The sequence below is a fragment of the Monodelphis domestica genome, chromosome 2 (genome assembly GCF_027887165.1).
Source record: "Monodelphis domestica isolate mMonDom1 chromosome 2, mMonDom1.pri, whole genome shotgun sequence".
Taxonomy (NCBI): Eukaryota; Metazoa; Chordata; class Mammalia; order Didelphimorphia; family Didelphidae; genus Monodelphis; species Monodelphis domestica.
In genome coordinates this window covers 320,868,757-320,884,489 of record NC_077228.1, presented here as the reverse complement: position 1 = coordinate 320,884,489, position 15,733 = coordinate 320,868,757, and the positions used below count along the sequence as shown (strand labels likewise).

The 15,733-nt window shown below is 36.7% G+C and overlaps 1 non-coding gene across 1 annotated transcript; it reads right to left on the bottom strand.

The window, feature by feature from the left end:
- Window positions 1-4,709: 4,709 nt before the first annotated feature.
- LOC130457670 (U6 spliceosomal RNA) lies at window positions 4,710-4,812 on the bottom strand. The gene has a single exon (XR_008916962.1). It is a non-coding gene; the product is annotated as a U6 spliceosomal RNA (small nuclear RNA).
- Between the last annotated feature and the right edge of the window lie 10,921 nt (window positions 4,813-15,733).

Sequence of the window (15,733 nt, the reverse complement as noted above, 5' to 3'; positions counted from 1 at the left end):
TTCCATGGTTACATGATTCATGTTCTTTCCTGTCCCCTTTTTCCTCCCCTCCCCCCAGCTGACAAGCAGTTCCACTGAGTTATATGCATTTATCATTGTTCAAAACCTATTTTCATGTTATTTATATTTGCAGCAGAGTGATCTTTTAACATCAAAATCCTAATCATAGCCCCATCGAACCATATGAACCATACGACTGATTATGTTTTTCTTCTGTGTTTCTATTCCCACAGTTCTTTTTCTGGATGTGATAACGTTCTTTCTCATAAATTCCTCTGGATTGTCATGAGTCATTGCATTGCTGCTGGTAGAAAAGTGTTATATTTGATTGTGCCATAATGTATCTATCAGTCTCTGTGTACAATGTTCTCCTGGTCCTGATCCTTTTGCTCTGCATCAGTTCCTGGAGGTCTTTCCAGTTCACATGGAATTCCTCCAGTCCATCATTCCTTTCAGTTCAATAGTATTCCATCACTAGCAGATACCACAATTTGTTCAGCCATTCCCCAATCACTGGTGTGAAAGGTGTTCTCTTTGTCTATTCCTAGTTGGAGTTGACACTTTGGTTAACCTAAACTTTAAGTATCCCTACTTGGTACCTTCACTAGAGAGGATTAACTCTCCTTTGTCTACATTTTAAACTGAATCAACAAAAGATTGAACGCCCTACTCAGTGCTAGGTGAGAAGCCAGCAAGATACTTGGAGAGCTGCACCTTTTTTTTTTTTTTAATTCAATCTTTCAGAAATTTGTGAATTCTTTTAAGAGTTCATCCAAGATTTCACACCCTCAGAAACTGTTCAATAAGAAAACTGTGCACCTTTTTGATGAGAAATTGATCTTCAGAAAGTGAGAAGTTGACACTGCCCCCTGGGCAGGGCTAGACAATTTGGAAACTGTGATTGGCCCCTGTGAAGAGGGGAGGAGACAAGAAGTCACCATAAAAGGAAGCTCAAACTCCCTCAGAGGAAATGGTCTTTGAGAAGACAGTCTGAAGATATTGTCTTCTGGAGATAGTCTTCTAACTAGGGAGAGTCTTCAAGGGAGCTTTACTGGAGACTGTGGCTTGGATCATTGGCTTGGAGATTGACTTCAACTTAGATTCTTACTCCTGAACTACTTCATTGGGTGAGTGAAAGGCTGACTACTTTCCTAGTTTCCTAAGAGACTTGCTTCCATCTTGGAGGAGGCCCTCCTGCTTACTTGGAGGAGGCCCTCCTGGTTACTCACTACCAGCCTTCCTGGTTGAGAGCTAATTAATTTCTGCCTGGATTAAGCAGACCCAGGGCAAAACATTTAAACTGATAGGATAGATAACTTCTCTATCTCCCCTACATTTCTCTTCTTTATTGTTTCCTCTCTACTTATAAATACTTGTAAATAAATTTCTGACTTGAGATATAATAAATATTGGCAACCACATCGTTTCATAAAATTATTGTCCAATTGTTAATTTTCACCTTTACATTTCACACCCCTTCATTTTCCAATTTTTTGCCACCACAAAAAGCGTCACTATAAATATTTATTTACAAGTCTTTTTCCTTATTATCTCTTTGGGGTACAAACCCAGCAGTGGTATGGCTAGATCAAAGGGCAGGCAATCTTTTAAAGTCCTTTGTGTATAGTTTAAAATTGCCCTCCAGAATGGTTGGATCAATTTACAACCCCACCAGCAACGCATTAGTGTTCCAATTTTGTCACAATCCCTCCAACATTTATTATTTTCCTTTACTGTCATATTAACCAGTCTGCTAGATGTGAGGTGGTACCTCAGAGTTCTTTTGATTTGCATTTCTCTAATTATGACAGATTTAGAACACTTTTTCATGTGCTTCTTGATAGTTTCGATTTCCTCATCTTAAGACTGCCAAATCATGTCCCATGCCCATTTATCAACTGGGAATGGCTTGATTTTTTTCATATAATTGATTTAGTTCCTCATAAATTTGGGAAATTAGACCTTTGTCAGAGATTTTTGTTATAAAGATTTTTTCCCCAATTTGTTGCTTCCCTTCTAATTTTGGTTGCATTGGTTTTGTTTGTATAAAACCTTTTTAATTTAATGTAATCAAAATTATTACATTTTACATTTTGTAATATTCTCTATCTCTTGCTTGGTCTTAAATTCTTTCCTTTCTCATAGATATAGCAGGTGTACTATTCTATGTTCACCTAATTTACTCATAATTTCACTCTTTATGTTTAAGTCATTTGCCAATTCTAAATTTATCTTGGTATAGGGTATGGGATGTTGATCTAAACCTGGTCTCTCCCATATTGTTTTCTAATTTTCCCAGCAGTTTCTGTCAAATAGAGGGTTCTTGTCCCAAAAGCCAGGATCTTTGGGTTTATCATATATTACCTTGCTGAGGTCACTTACCCCAAGTCTATTCCATTGATCTTCTCTCTTAGCCAGTACCATATTGTTTTGATGATCACTGTTTATAGTACAGTTTAAGATCTGGTACTGTTAAGCCTCCATCCTTCACTTTTATTTTCATTAGTTCCCTTGATATTCTTGATCTTTTGTAGTTGATTGTTTTTCTCTTTTACTTTCTTTTCCTTGTTTTTGAGCTAGTCCATTCTATCTTTTTAGACACTATTTTCTTATTTTAGTTCATGTGCCTTTGTTTTCAGATGACCTATTTTGCTCTTTAGGTTCTTTTCCCACTCTAAGGTTTGTTCATTTCTTAATATATTGCAGGATTTGCACTTATGAGATCAAATCAGATAAATATGATCCAGATCTAGAAGGGCCACCAACTGCATCTCCCAGGACAACTCATTCCATTTTTTAGTAATTATCTGTTTTGAAGTGTTTAAATACAATAAGGGGTATTTAAGAGAGTGCCATGGATTGAATGTCAGGCCTAGAGACAGAAAAAATATCTTGCCTACGAGTTCAAATCTGGCCTCAGACCCTTACTAGCTGTATGACACTGGGCAGATCACTTTATCCCTATTTGCCTCAGTTTCCTCATATATAAAATAAGCTGAAGAAGGAAATAGCAAACTACTCCAGTATCTTTGCCAAGAAAATCCCAAATGGGGACATAGTCAGGCATGACTGAAAAATGCCTGTATTCTAATATACATTAAGTCAAAAATCTGTCTCAGCAACTTTCATCTATTGTTTACTCATTTGGTCTTCTGGGGGAGAAATAGGACAAGTCTAATCATTCTTGTGATAGCTACTAAGTATTTAAAGATTCATATTGTATGCTCCCCCAATTACTCTTTCTTCCAAGCTAAGCATTCCTACTTCCTTAAGCAGATAATGTATACAAAATGCTTGCTGTCTTAGTTACCTTTTTCAGGATGTAGGGCAATTTATATGTGTGTGTGTGTATATTTATATACATATATATGTACATATATATAGCACTGTATGTGCATGTATAAACATGGTACCAGAACTGTGATTATTACCAAGGCAGAGAAGAAGAGAACTATTAAAAATTCTCTTTTTCTGGGCACTGTTCTTCTCTTTAATTCAGCCTGAGATTATATTAGCTTTTTTTGGCTGCTATCTCAAACTATTTACTCATATTATGCTTACTGTCCACTAAACCTCTCATATATTTTCCACAGGAACTATTATCTAGTCATGCCTCTCTCTTATTCAGCACTTGTTTGGAACCCAAATACAGAATTTTAGAATTTATTCCTTTTACATTTTTCATCTAATGCATTCTGTTGCGTCATTCTAGTCTCTTGAGATATTTGTGTATCCTGGCTATTATTCAATATACTAGCTGTTCCTCTAAGCCTCATATCATCTACTGGTTTAACAAGTCTTTCTCCTATGCTTCTACCTAAGTCATCAATAAAAATATTCAATAGCATAGTACAAAAAGATCCCTAGGGCACTCCACTAAAGACTTCTCTCAGAGTTTGACATCATCCCATTAATGACTATTTTAGGAGTCTGTGAATAATTCTATCTATTCCAAATTAATATAACTGTGCTATTATCTTGTGTATGGAGATTAAATGAGACTTTTCCCCCAATGCTCTCCTAAAATCTAGGCATACTAAGAAAGGCAGTGTTGTATAGTGAAAAGATTATTGGACTTGTAATAAAAAATCTGTGTTCAAATTCCAGTCCTGCAACTAACTATATATGTGATTTTGGCCAAGTCATTTAATCTCTCTGGGCCCCAGTTTTTTCATTTGTAACATGACTAGATGACATTTGAGGTTCTTTTAAACTCTAACATCCTTTCAACATTTCCCAGATCCTGATGCCTCACATGATTAAGCCATGTTGAAGTTAAGTAATCACTGATCCCCTTTCTAAATGTTTGCAAAGTTTTAAATGTTTTTTTTTAATTTTTTTAAAAAATTGAAATAATAGCCTGTGTCAAATTCTGTGGCACCTTTCCCATTCTCCAAGATCGTTAAAGGTCATTGATAGTAGCTCAGCAATCATATCTTCTTTTTCTTTCAGTATCCTAGAATTTAACTGATCCAGGTCTAATGACTTGAACTCATTAAGGGTAACTAGATGCTGTTACACATCTTCCCTTCCTCTCTCCCACCCATTTCCTTGGGTTTCCCTTCCCTGCTATTTTTGTTCTATCTGCTTCAGTCTTTAGCTCCTTCTCCATAGGAGACAGAAACAGAAGAGCTGATTTGTCATCCTTACCTTGTCCCCCCCAAAAGGAAAACATTTGTTATTCTTAGCATTCACAGTAGTCTTTTTTTTTTAATATGGAGCATTTCACGAATTTGCATGTCATGCTTGCTCAGGGACTATGCTAATCTTCTCTGTATCATTCCAATTTTAGTATATGTGCTGCCAAAGCAAGCATCATTCACAGTCATTAACCAACACTCTCCTTTTCCTGACCCAGTTAGAAAGGGATCAACCTCTAAGTTAATTGAGATTTAAGTAACCAGTTCTTTATTGTCAAGAGATCCAAGCAAGGAAAGGAATTAAGAGAAAAACATTTCATCAGGACTGTAATGAAGAATAACCCTGAGTTTCTTTATAATTGGAATAAGGGGCGTAGAGTTCCCAATACAAAGTCCTGGCTTCCCTGCTTGAGCCTATTTCCTACCAGGCTTGTTTGGGGGAAAAGAAAAGAAGAAATGGAGAAAGAAGGAAAAAAGATAAGAAGAGAGGGAAGAAGAGAATGTTATAATATCTAAAAAAACACCATAGTGTCATTCTTCTATACTAAACTTGTAGTACTTAAAATCTTTGCTTAATTTCTTCTTCTGCCCAAATAGTCAATACTATGTCTCCATAACAATATCACTTCTATTTCTTTCCTTAACATCATCCAAATGGTCTGAACGATATTTCCCCCATCTGGTTCCTGTATTTCTCCTACCCCCTCCCCATGTATATGTACTTTTCATATCCAGTGTTATCTTACCATCCCTTTTATCTATTCTATTCCTTTTGAATAAGGTCTCCCTTTATATAGCCATATGTTTCATTACACAAAGTATCATTGATACCTTGAGCTCAGATTTTGCCTTTTTCCATTAGTGTTCAATCTACTTGGCACAATTCTATAGAGAAGTTTGGAGGCATGGGCTTTATTACTGGCTCTCTTCTTTCATATTATCTTCTTTGAATTTACTGAACTTCTCTTGTTACATTTTTTTTTTGTATTTTGTCCCTCTTGGCTTCTAGCATTCTAGACTTAGCAGATCTAATGGTAAACTTCTCCATCCCCACCTCAAGTCCTCAGTTTAAAATCCTCTTGATCAAATTCAGGAAGACCCCAGGCAAAAGTCTTTTCCAGCCCTTGTCAGATACCCTGCATCCTTTGCCAAAAACTACATGTCTGTGTAATGGAGGTGATCAAGGGAGTCTCCCTGATCTGTTGGATACTGAGCTACTTCCAAAGTAATATGCTCTGGCTCAGTGCTATAAGGCTTGTGCTTTCAGGTGGGGCAACATAAGCTATTCACCCAGCCCATCTTGAAACATGGACCAACAGGATTAATAACATACCTGAGTCAAGGGCTCTCCCCAAAGCTCTCCCACTGTAATGAAACAATGATGATGAATGTCACCATGAGCAGTCTGGGGAAGCAGAGGTCTTCTTGCACTTCTGATTGGATATAGCTTTAAAAGTTTATTTCAAAGACCCTTTAATGCTTATAGAATGATAGGATAATAACAATAATAACAATTTATATAGTGCCTTAAGGTTTTCAAAGCACTTGACAAAGATTATCTCATTCTCACAAACAACCCTGGGAGGTAGGTGCTATTATTATATAAATTTTACAGATGAGGAAACTAAGGCAGACAGAAGTTAAGTGACTTGCCCAGGGTCACATAGCTGGATTTGAATTTAGGTCATCCTGACTCCAGGTCCACCATTCTATCTACTGTACCACCTCGCTGCCTCTCTAGAGCCAGAAGGGACCTCAGAAAGCATTAAGGTCAACCTCTTCATTTTATATGTGAAGAAATTAATGTCTAAGGAAATTAAGTGACAAAGATAGAAAATAGAAAATCCAAGATTTGAACCTAGGCATTTCAACTCCTAATCCAGCACTCTTCCCCTGCTTCCCAGAGAGCTTGCTTCAGGTATATTTTTCTGTTGCTTGCTTGAAGCACCAGAATTACTAGTTAATGGTCTACCACATAGTAATTCAGTTTTGTTTAATCCACTGACGGTGGCAGTGAATATGGCTAACATATTTATCAGAACAACCTGTGATGACTTTCTCTAGGTAGCAAACAAGATGGAGCACTGGACCTGGAGTCAAGAAGGCTTAAACCAAATCTGGCTTTAGACACTTAGTTGGAGCTGGGCAACTCTCTCGACTTCATTGTCTCATTTTTCTCATCTATAAAAAGTTGCTGTTCAGCCATTTCAACTGTGTTAGACTCTTCATGATTCCATCTGAAGTTTTCTTGGCAAAGATAACAGAGAGCTTTTCCATTTCCTTCTCCAGCTTATTTTTCTACAAAATGTACTATGGGAAAATATGGTACAGAACATTTGGGTAAGGATCATGGAAAGAAATAGAAGTGATATTGTTATTGTGACATAGTATATAATAATGGCAACAACCCAGGGTTGTTGGGAGGACAAAATGAGTTAATGTTTTAAAAAATACTTTACAAACCTTAAAGTGCCAATATTAATGTTAGCTATTATTATTATCTTTAGCTGAATCTAAAAGGTCAACTCAAGGGTAATTGCCTTTTTTAAAAAAAATGTTTTATTTTAAACCCTTACCTTCCATCTGGTAATCAATACTCTATATTTGTTCCAAGGCAGAAGAGTGGTAAGGGCTAGCCAATGGGGGTCAAGTGACTTGCCCAGGGTCACACAGCTAGGAAGAGACTGAGTCCAGATTTGAACCTAGGACCTCCCATCTCTAAGCCTGGCTCTCAAGCCACTGAGCTACCCAGCTGCCCCCATAATTGCCTTCTGAATTAATTTTTCTCAGTATTAATCATCTTTTCCTTATCCCCCTGACCAAGTTTCTTTCATAATAAAAATGCCATAATATGAAGTTTATATTTTACCTAATATGTCCACAAAAATATCTATCTGTGCATGTATATATGTATACATATACAAAGGCACACATATATGCATGTGTATATATACATACATGTATATATATGTATGTGTGTATATTATATACTTAGAAAACATTATTCTGTTAATAAATCACAATGTCCTTGAGCCTCCATTTCTTCACTTAAGAGACAATGTGGAACCATGAAAAGAGTATTGGTTCTGGGATCAGTGAACCCCAATTCAAATCCTGCCTCTGATCCTTGCTACTTGTGTGATTAGGCAATTTTCTTAACTTCCTGGTCCCTCCATTTCCTCACTTCTTTAAATGGTCTCTGAGATCCCTTCTAACTCTACAGCTCTGATCTAAAGCCACTATAAAGTCTAGCAGATGGGTACAAAATTATATACCCTATATCATTATGTTATGTTACGATACCAATATAATACAATATATTAATTTATGTATCATACATTAATATTTTTATATATTATATAATTAATATAAATTATAAATAATACAATTTATTTATTTAATAGATTTGTTTTTGACACTGAAATCCCCAGGTAAGTCCCACTCTATTCCCTTTCTGCACTAGAGAAGGCATCATTTACCAATATATGTGTCACACACACACACACACACACACACACACACACATATAAACTATGTCTTCCTTGTTTCTACTTATCAGCTTTTTCTCTAGAGGCAGACCTACACAAGTCATTTTCCAAACAATATTTCTACTGTTGCATATAATTATTTTTGGTCCTGCTTGTTTCACTCTCCATAATTTCATGCAGGTATTTCCATGTTTTTAAAAAAAACTAAATTGCTTGTCATTTCTTATAGCATAGTAGTATTCTGTTGCAATCATATACCACAATTACTTTAGCCATTCATCAACTAATGGGCATTCCCTCAATTTCGAGTTCTTTGCCACCACAACGAAAACTGTTAGAAACATTTTAGAGTATATAGATTCTTTTGCTTTTTTCTGATCTGTCACTTTCTTTTTTTTTCTTTTTTTTTTTAATTTAAGTGAATTTATTTAGTCAATTTAGAACATTATTCCTTGGTTACAAGGGATTCTAAATTCACCCAAATAAACTCCCAGGTTCCACAAGGAACAACTTCTCCTGTGTTTCATAGGCTACACTAATCCTCCCTGATCTGACTAACCCAAATTTATACTATCTAAATAAAACTACCACTATTATCCTGATAAATCTTAACTTTGCCTTCAAATTATAAAATAGCAAAGGTTAGCTGGTTGAGTCTCAACAAGAATCCAGTTAGGACTCTGAGACTTAATAGACTCAGAGTCCAAAGCAAAGACCAGGTTTTTGTTTGGTCTCCTCAGAGTTAAACAATCTATAAAACCACAATAGATAGTTAATAGTGTTTCCCAAGTTGGGAAAGTCAAACACTGAGCTCCTTCAGGTCTTTCCCTCAGACAGAGAAAGAGGCAAAGATGTTACCTCCTCCAGCTCTGAGAGTGTGTCTCTGCCAACTGCCAGAGCCCAACTGCCAACTGCCAGAGAGAGTAATTGACACAGAAAAATGGGTTATAACTGACTGCTATGTCTGAAATTACCAGCTCTCTCAGCTCTGCTTCAAACTCCAATTCTTTTCTCAAGCAGCCACTTTACTTCTTATCCCTAAACTAATAAAACAATACTTATTTTCTAATATCATCCTTACAGTCTCAGAACTCAAAGGTGGCTAATACTGCCCAGAGACTAGTGCTATTCTTTTTCAAAGGATGAAATTCAGGAATCCCCTCTACTACGTGGATGTGATAGAAAGCATCCATGTTTCTGCCACTATTTTTGAATCTAGGCACTTCAGAGTCCAGGAAATAATTCAGAACTCAGGCAGAAGCCAGTCCCCCATCCACACCCCAGCTTAGGTATGAAGTTAACTCTGCTACTTTCTGATCTCTCTTCCAAAAGGGATAAAAGTAGGTAGAGGGTGTAAGGAGTAGAAGACTTGGTCAGTTGTTTCAGTCGTGTCTAATTCTTTGTGGCCCCATTTGGAGCTTTCTTGGCAAAGATACTGGAATGATTTGCCATTTCCTTCTTTAGAATATTTTACAAAAAAAGACTCAGTTTCCTCAGAGATAAATAAAGAAATACTTTTAAAAAAAGACATTTTACAGATAAAGAAACTGAGGCAAAGAGGGGTAAGTGACTTGGCCAGGTTCATACAACTAATAAGTGTCTGAGGCCATGTTCTCTATCCACTTTGATACCTAGCTCCCATTATGGAAGAACACGTTGATGATATAGCACAGAGGTGACTTTGATCCAAACAACTGAGCCAATCAAATCATCCCTAATGCCCAGCAAACATTCTTGATCTTTTGTATGAGGTCATCTAAAATGTACCCTATACCTTCTAGAGAGAAAAGCAAAGTCCTAAATCAGGTTTATTATTATATAAACTCATCAAGTCAGTCAACGGAGGAGAGGAGAGGAGAGAGAGAGAGAGAGAGAGAGAGAGAGAGAGAGAGAGAGAGAGAGAGAGAGAGAGAGAGAGAGAGAGAGAGAAGAGATTTTATGCTTATAAGTGACTAACAATTACTAAACTATTCATTGTTTTTGTAAATACTTCTATCCAATAAGGTTAATTATTTGTTTATTTAATCCCTGATGCCTGGATTCCTTATGCCCTACCAATTTAAAATATTTAATGAACCAAGATTGAAATGCAAGACATGTGAAATTCAAACTTTTTTGGTATGTTTTTAATCAACAAGTACATATTTTTAGAGGGAAGTCCTGCCATGAGTAAATCCAATAGAGGTAAACTGAGCACCATTTTCTAAACATAATCAGCTTATTAGCAGTGATAGGTGCAACTGTTAACAAAGCAGGTCAGGCTGGCTACCTGAGTAAGGTCAGTCACCCCAAAGAGAAGGAGGGAATCCTTTTACTGTTACATAATAAGGGAGGGAGAGTGGAGTCTGGGTAGAGAGCATTATAATTGTTTACATGCAGAAAAATGGGTTGGCATTAAAGTGTACCTATTCATGCCCTTCTCCGACAAAGAAGGAACGGTAATTGTTTTATGGGATCCTGCAATCTTTGTTAGGAGACCAGGACCACCTGGCTAGTTGTCAATTAAGGGATCATCAAGGATAGGCAAGGGCAGATGATTTGTCTTTTCTGGAGATGACACTGGATTAAGCTGACTGAGGTTTACAGGGAGCAAGCACATATCCTAGGGCTATAACTGCATGAGTGATAACAACATTCTCTTTAAATCATGCCTTTAAATCAATTAGGAGAGGAAAATGCATTCTTAAGCTTAACTCTAGAACTAAAAAATATGGCTTGACAAAATGGGGAAATAGGATCAATTACAGAATAGAATCAATACAGTAAAAATTAGAGGTTGTATAAAATTTTATCTTTTCATATTTGACTCTAACTTATATTTTCTTTTTTTTTTAAACCCTTACCATTTGTCTTGGAATCAATTCTGTGTATTGGTAAGTGGTAAGGGGTAGGGAATGGAGGTCAAGTGACTTGCCCAGGGTCACACAGCTTGGAAGTATTTGAGGCCAGATTTGAAGCTAGGATCTCCCGTCTCATCTCTAGACCTGGCTCTCAATCCACTAAGCTACCCAGCTGCCCCCTTTATTTTATTTTAAATTAACAATGATTTATTTTCTTCATTGGGGGGAAAAAAGAAAACCCTATACAAAGTCAAGCAAAACAAATTCTTATTTTTGCCATATCTAGAAATGTATGTTTTATTTTGTATCATGAGTCGTATCACTTCTCTATCAGGAGGTGAAGAGCATGCTTCACCTCTGGAATAGTGGCTGGATATTGAATTTATCAGAGTTATTTTAAAAATTAAGTTTTATTTCTTTCCATTAGCAAAAATCTACCTTCTCTCCTTCTCACCCCTAGAATTAAGAATTAATTCAACCTGAGAATTAAGAAAAAGAAAACATCTGTTATAAAGATGTATTGCTAAACAAAACTAATTTTGGCCATGTCCATATATATATATATATATAATTTTGCAGTTTGACTCCTTTACCTCTCAATGGGGAGATGGATGACATATTTCATTAGCAGTCCTCTGGAATTACAGCTGGCCATTACACTTTTCAGAATTCCCAAACCTTTCAAAGTTATTTGTCTTTACAATATTTATATTATGATGTTATAAATTGTTCCCCCACTTCTACACATTTCATTCACTCTACATCAGTTTGTACAAGTTTTCCCAAATTCTTCTGAAATATCACCTTCATCATTTCTTCCAGAACAATAGCATCCCATCACATTTATATACAATCATTTGTTTGGCCATTTCCCAATTGATGAGCACACTCTCAGTTTTTAGACCTTTTCTACCACAAAAAAAGCTGCTAATTTTTTTTATGTCATTATGATTTATTTTGTTTAGGACTAATCCCTCCCTTAGTCTACCATCCCTCTTGTTACCCCCCTCTTTTTTCTCTTCTTTCTTTCCTATTTTTGTTTAGTAAAATCCATTTGTGTATCCAACTATATGTTTGCAGTCTTTCCTTTCATTGAACAACTCAGATGCAAGGTAGCTTCAAGTGTCAATTGCTTCCCTCACCCTACCATTTCCTCCTTGCTGGTATCATCTCCAACCATATGAGATAACTTTCTCTAATTTTCCTCTCTATTCCCCCTCTTCTCAGATTTTCCATTTCTCTTTCATTTCCAATTCTTCTTAGTTAACAGGCTTATTGTCTAATCAATTCTCTCTATGACCCCTGATAATGATAAGAGTTCAAAGGGGACACACATCATCTCACCCTATTAGAATGTAAATCTATCCTTCTTTGCTCCCTTGGGATTCTTCAATATAGCTTGAGTTCCCTTAATATTTTCTCCCTACAATCTGTATCTCTGAGCCTGTAGCTACCATACGAGGTGACATGCAGATCGGTGACTGGTAACCCTGCCTATGAGATAAGGTATTTAGACAAATGGCCTGACAAAATGTTTGACAATAAAATGAAATTGGTTTCAATTTGATGGTGAGCAGTAGATTTTTCTCACCTGTTGGCTTTACCACAGCTTTGGAAAGAGTCAACTTGATTTTGATGGAATTTGATTCAGTACTAAAGTGTATCAGAAAAATTGGTTTGGGTCCATTTTCATGAGTTCTTGTCCACTATTTGAAACTTAGAACAAATGATTTCCAAGAGCTTTTTATCAAGTACAGCTATAAAACCTTTCTCAGTCTCGAATAAGTCTATTTGAAAGCAAATTTTTGTAAACGGTGCCATTTGTAAGTTGGCATTAGACTGTACCCAGACGTTTCAGGTTTGTCTGATTTTAGCTATTCATGGTAAAATTGGTGAATTTTAAGCTATTATAAGAATGAAAGATTTTGAAGATCAGATACAAAATGTCTTGTACCAACCAGGAATTAAATATTCCCCCCAGGTACAATCTAACAGTTGCTTCCTTGTTACCAATTACATTATCCTTCCTTGCTTGTCTTTTCTTAAGGAACTTTAGCTTTAACAGCATATTAAAAATCGACCCCAAGGGTGCCTGGCCTGTGTTTACAATTGATCTTAGGCAGCAAATGAGAGTCAAGAATAAGAGTTCAGTCCCACTTTGGGCACTTACTAGCTGTGTGACCATGAACAAGTTATTTCACTTCTCAGGTTCTTTATAGGATGGGAATAATAAAACCCACAGTACTTTCCTCACTAGGTTGTTGTGATGTTCAGATTAGATAATGTAGGGATGATGAAAATTTAAGGGCTCCCTGAAAATAATCTGTGTGTTTTTTCCATCAGAAACACACAACAGGAGATGTTGGCTTTTTGGGATAGGGTTGGCCATATCATCAATTAGCAGAGCAAAGGAGAGCAGTGAGGTGGCTCAGTAGATTGAGAGCCGAGCTTAGACGCAGGTGGCCCTGGGTTCAAATCTAACTTCAGTTACTTCCTAGCTATGTGACCTGAGCCAAGTCACTTAATCCCCATTGCCTAGCCCTTACCACTTCTGCCTTGGACCAATACATACTATTGATTCTAAGGCAGAACATAGGAGTGCCCCAGTCTTCTGTGAACCATCACACCCTTCTCTCCCAACATGCTTCTTCTGCCTGGTCTTTTCCAAGGGGAGCTGCATCTAGCGGAACCAACATCTCTAGCCATACTGAGAATCTTTTCCAAGTAATTGTTAAGTGAAATTTCATTGTCTTTGTGTCGGATGGTCTCATTTCATTCTGATCCTGATTCTGGGAGCCAGGACTGGCCTGATCCAAGCCTAGTCTGAAATAGTTCTTATTAGTATCTTGTGTTGGAGTAAATGGGCTGGAGGAGACAGCAGGGACCAGGCTTAGCGAGAAACAGGTCCAAAAGAACCTCTGCCCACGGGAGCAGCACAGAGATTCCATAAAGAGACAAAAGCCCCTGGGATCCAACAGTGTCCGAGGTCCGAATTGCCTTGGTCATTGATCTTTTTTAGTTTTGTGCCTCTCCATTTGGGCTCACTCTTTCTGTGAGAATTTGGTAAGAATTTATGGGAATAATGTTCTGTTATTATTGTTCATGCTGGGCCATTTTAGTAAATGCCTTTGCTTTGAGCTAACTTTATCCTCTGACTAACTAAAGCTATGGAATGTGGTCCCACAGAATATCTTTTGGGGGACCCTGTCAGCATGTGGAAATTGAGCGGAGTAGCCCAGAAGGAGTGTCACATTTTGCTGTTTAGTTGGCTTTTTCCTACAAAGGTAGGGGTGTGAGTGAAATAGTCCCATTACGTTGTGTGAATCCCCATAATTCTTATGTTCTTATTTATGACTGTCATGTCTCATTCCCAGTAAGATCATAACTTCCATTAGGGTAGATGCTGCAACTCAGTTTTCTTTGTTTTACTTACAACTCATAGTACAATGCCTCTAATCAACTCAGTATTTATTAATAATCTACTATGTTCTAGGCACTGTGCTGGGCACCAAACACATAGTAGACTCTTAACAAGTGTTTGTAATAGGAACAAATCAAATGAAATGAAAAAGAAAACAAAAACTAGCCCTATTAAATACGAAAATCCTTCCAAAATCAGAGTACCCTAAATTTTCTCACTATTTCTCTCTCTATCCCTACCAGTTTTTGTTTCCTGTCTCTATGCATTATAATTTTCCAGCAAGAAATTCTTGATTTTCTCATTGCCTTTTCTTCAGAATCTATGATCACAGAAGTCCTAAATTAGGAAAAGATCTCAAGTATCATCTAGTTTAATATGAGTGAAACATTTTAAATCTATTAAAACCATATCCAAAGGTTGACCATTGGTCAATCTAATACAAAGAAAGAGGAGTTTTATTTTTGTCCATTTTTTCCATTCTATAGTTTGATCTAGAAAGGACCAAGATAAGCAAGCTCATAAAACAATATGTGCATTATATGTTGAAGGTTTCTTTTTTCTTTGTTTATATTTATTACACATGCATCGTTTTACCAGGCATCCAGATTGAGAATTTTCTTGAAAAAAACATGATTTTGTTGTGTTTTCTCTTAAGAGAATACTGATAAGACTGTATGAAAATGATTTGTAACTGAGCCATTAAACAGTAGACATACATATTTTATTTGTGCTCAACATGTTTACAATAAGATGTGCTGCTAAATGTTTCCCACAACATAATGGATAACATGAAGAAATGAATATAGTGATGATAAAATAGGAAGTTCCTGGAGGAAAAAGGCAGTTACTAAGTGTTGCCCTGATGATAATATTTCCAGGCAAGTCTACTGTAAATCTCTCTTCAACAGTAATGCCATCAAACTCAACAGGGAGTTAAGGAAATAAATAGAATAGGCACTCATCTTTAGAAGTTCTTGAAAGTGATTAACAATTCATTTTCAAAGTTATAAAGGCATTTGTTTAAATGTTAATTTCTTATATTTGATAAGTTGAACTTTTTTTTTTAAACCCTTACCTTCCATCTTGGAGTCAATACTGTGTATTGGCTCCAAGGCAGAAGAGTGGTAAGGGCTAGGCCATGGGGGTCAAGTGACTTGCCCAGGGTCACACAGCTGGGAAGTGGCTGAAGGCAGATTTGAACCTAGGACCTCCCATCTCTAGACCTGGCTCTCAATCCACTGAGCCACCCAGCTGCCCCCACATTGAACTTTTTAAAAATATGTAGAACAAAATTGAAACAAAGCTGTTATAATTATATGAATCAAGTTTGGCACTGAAGAATGA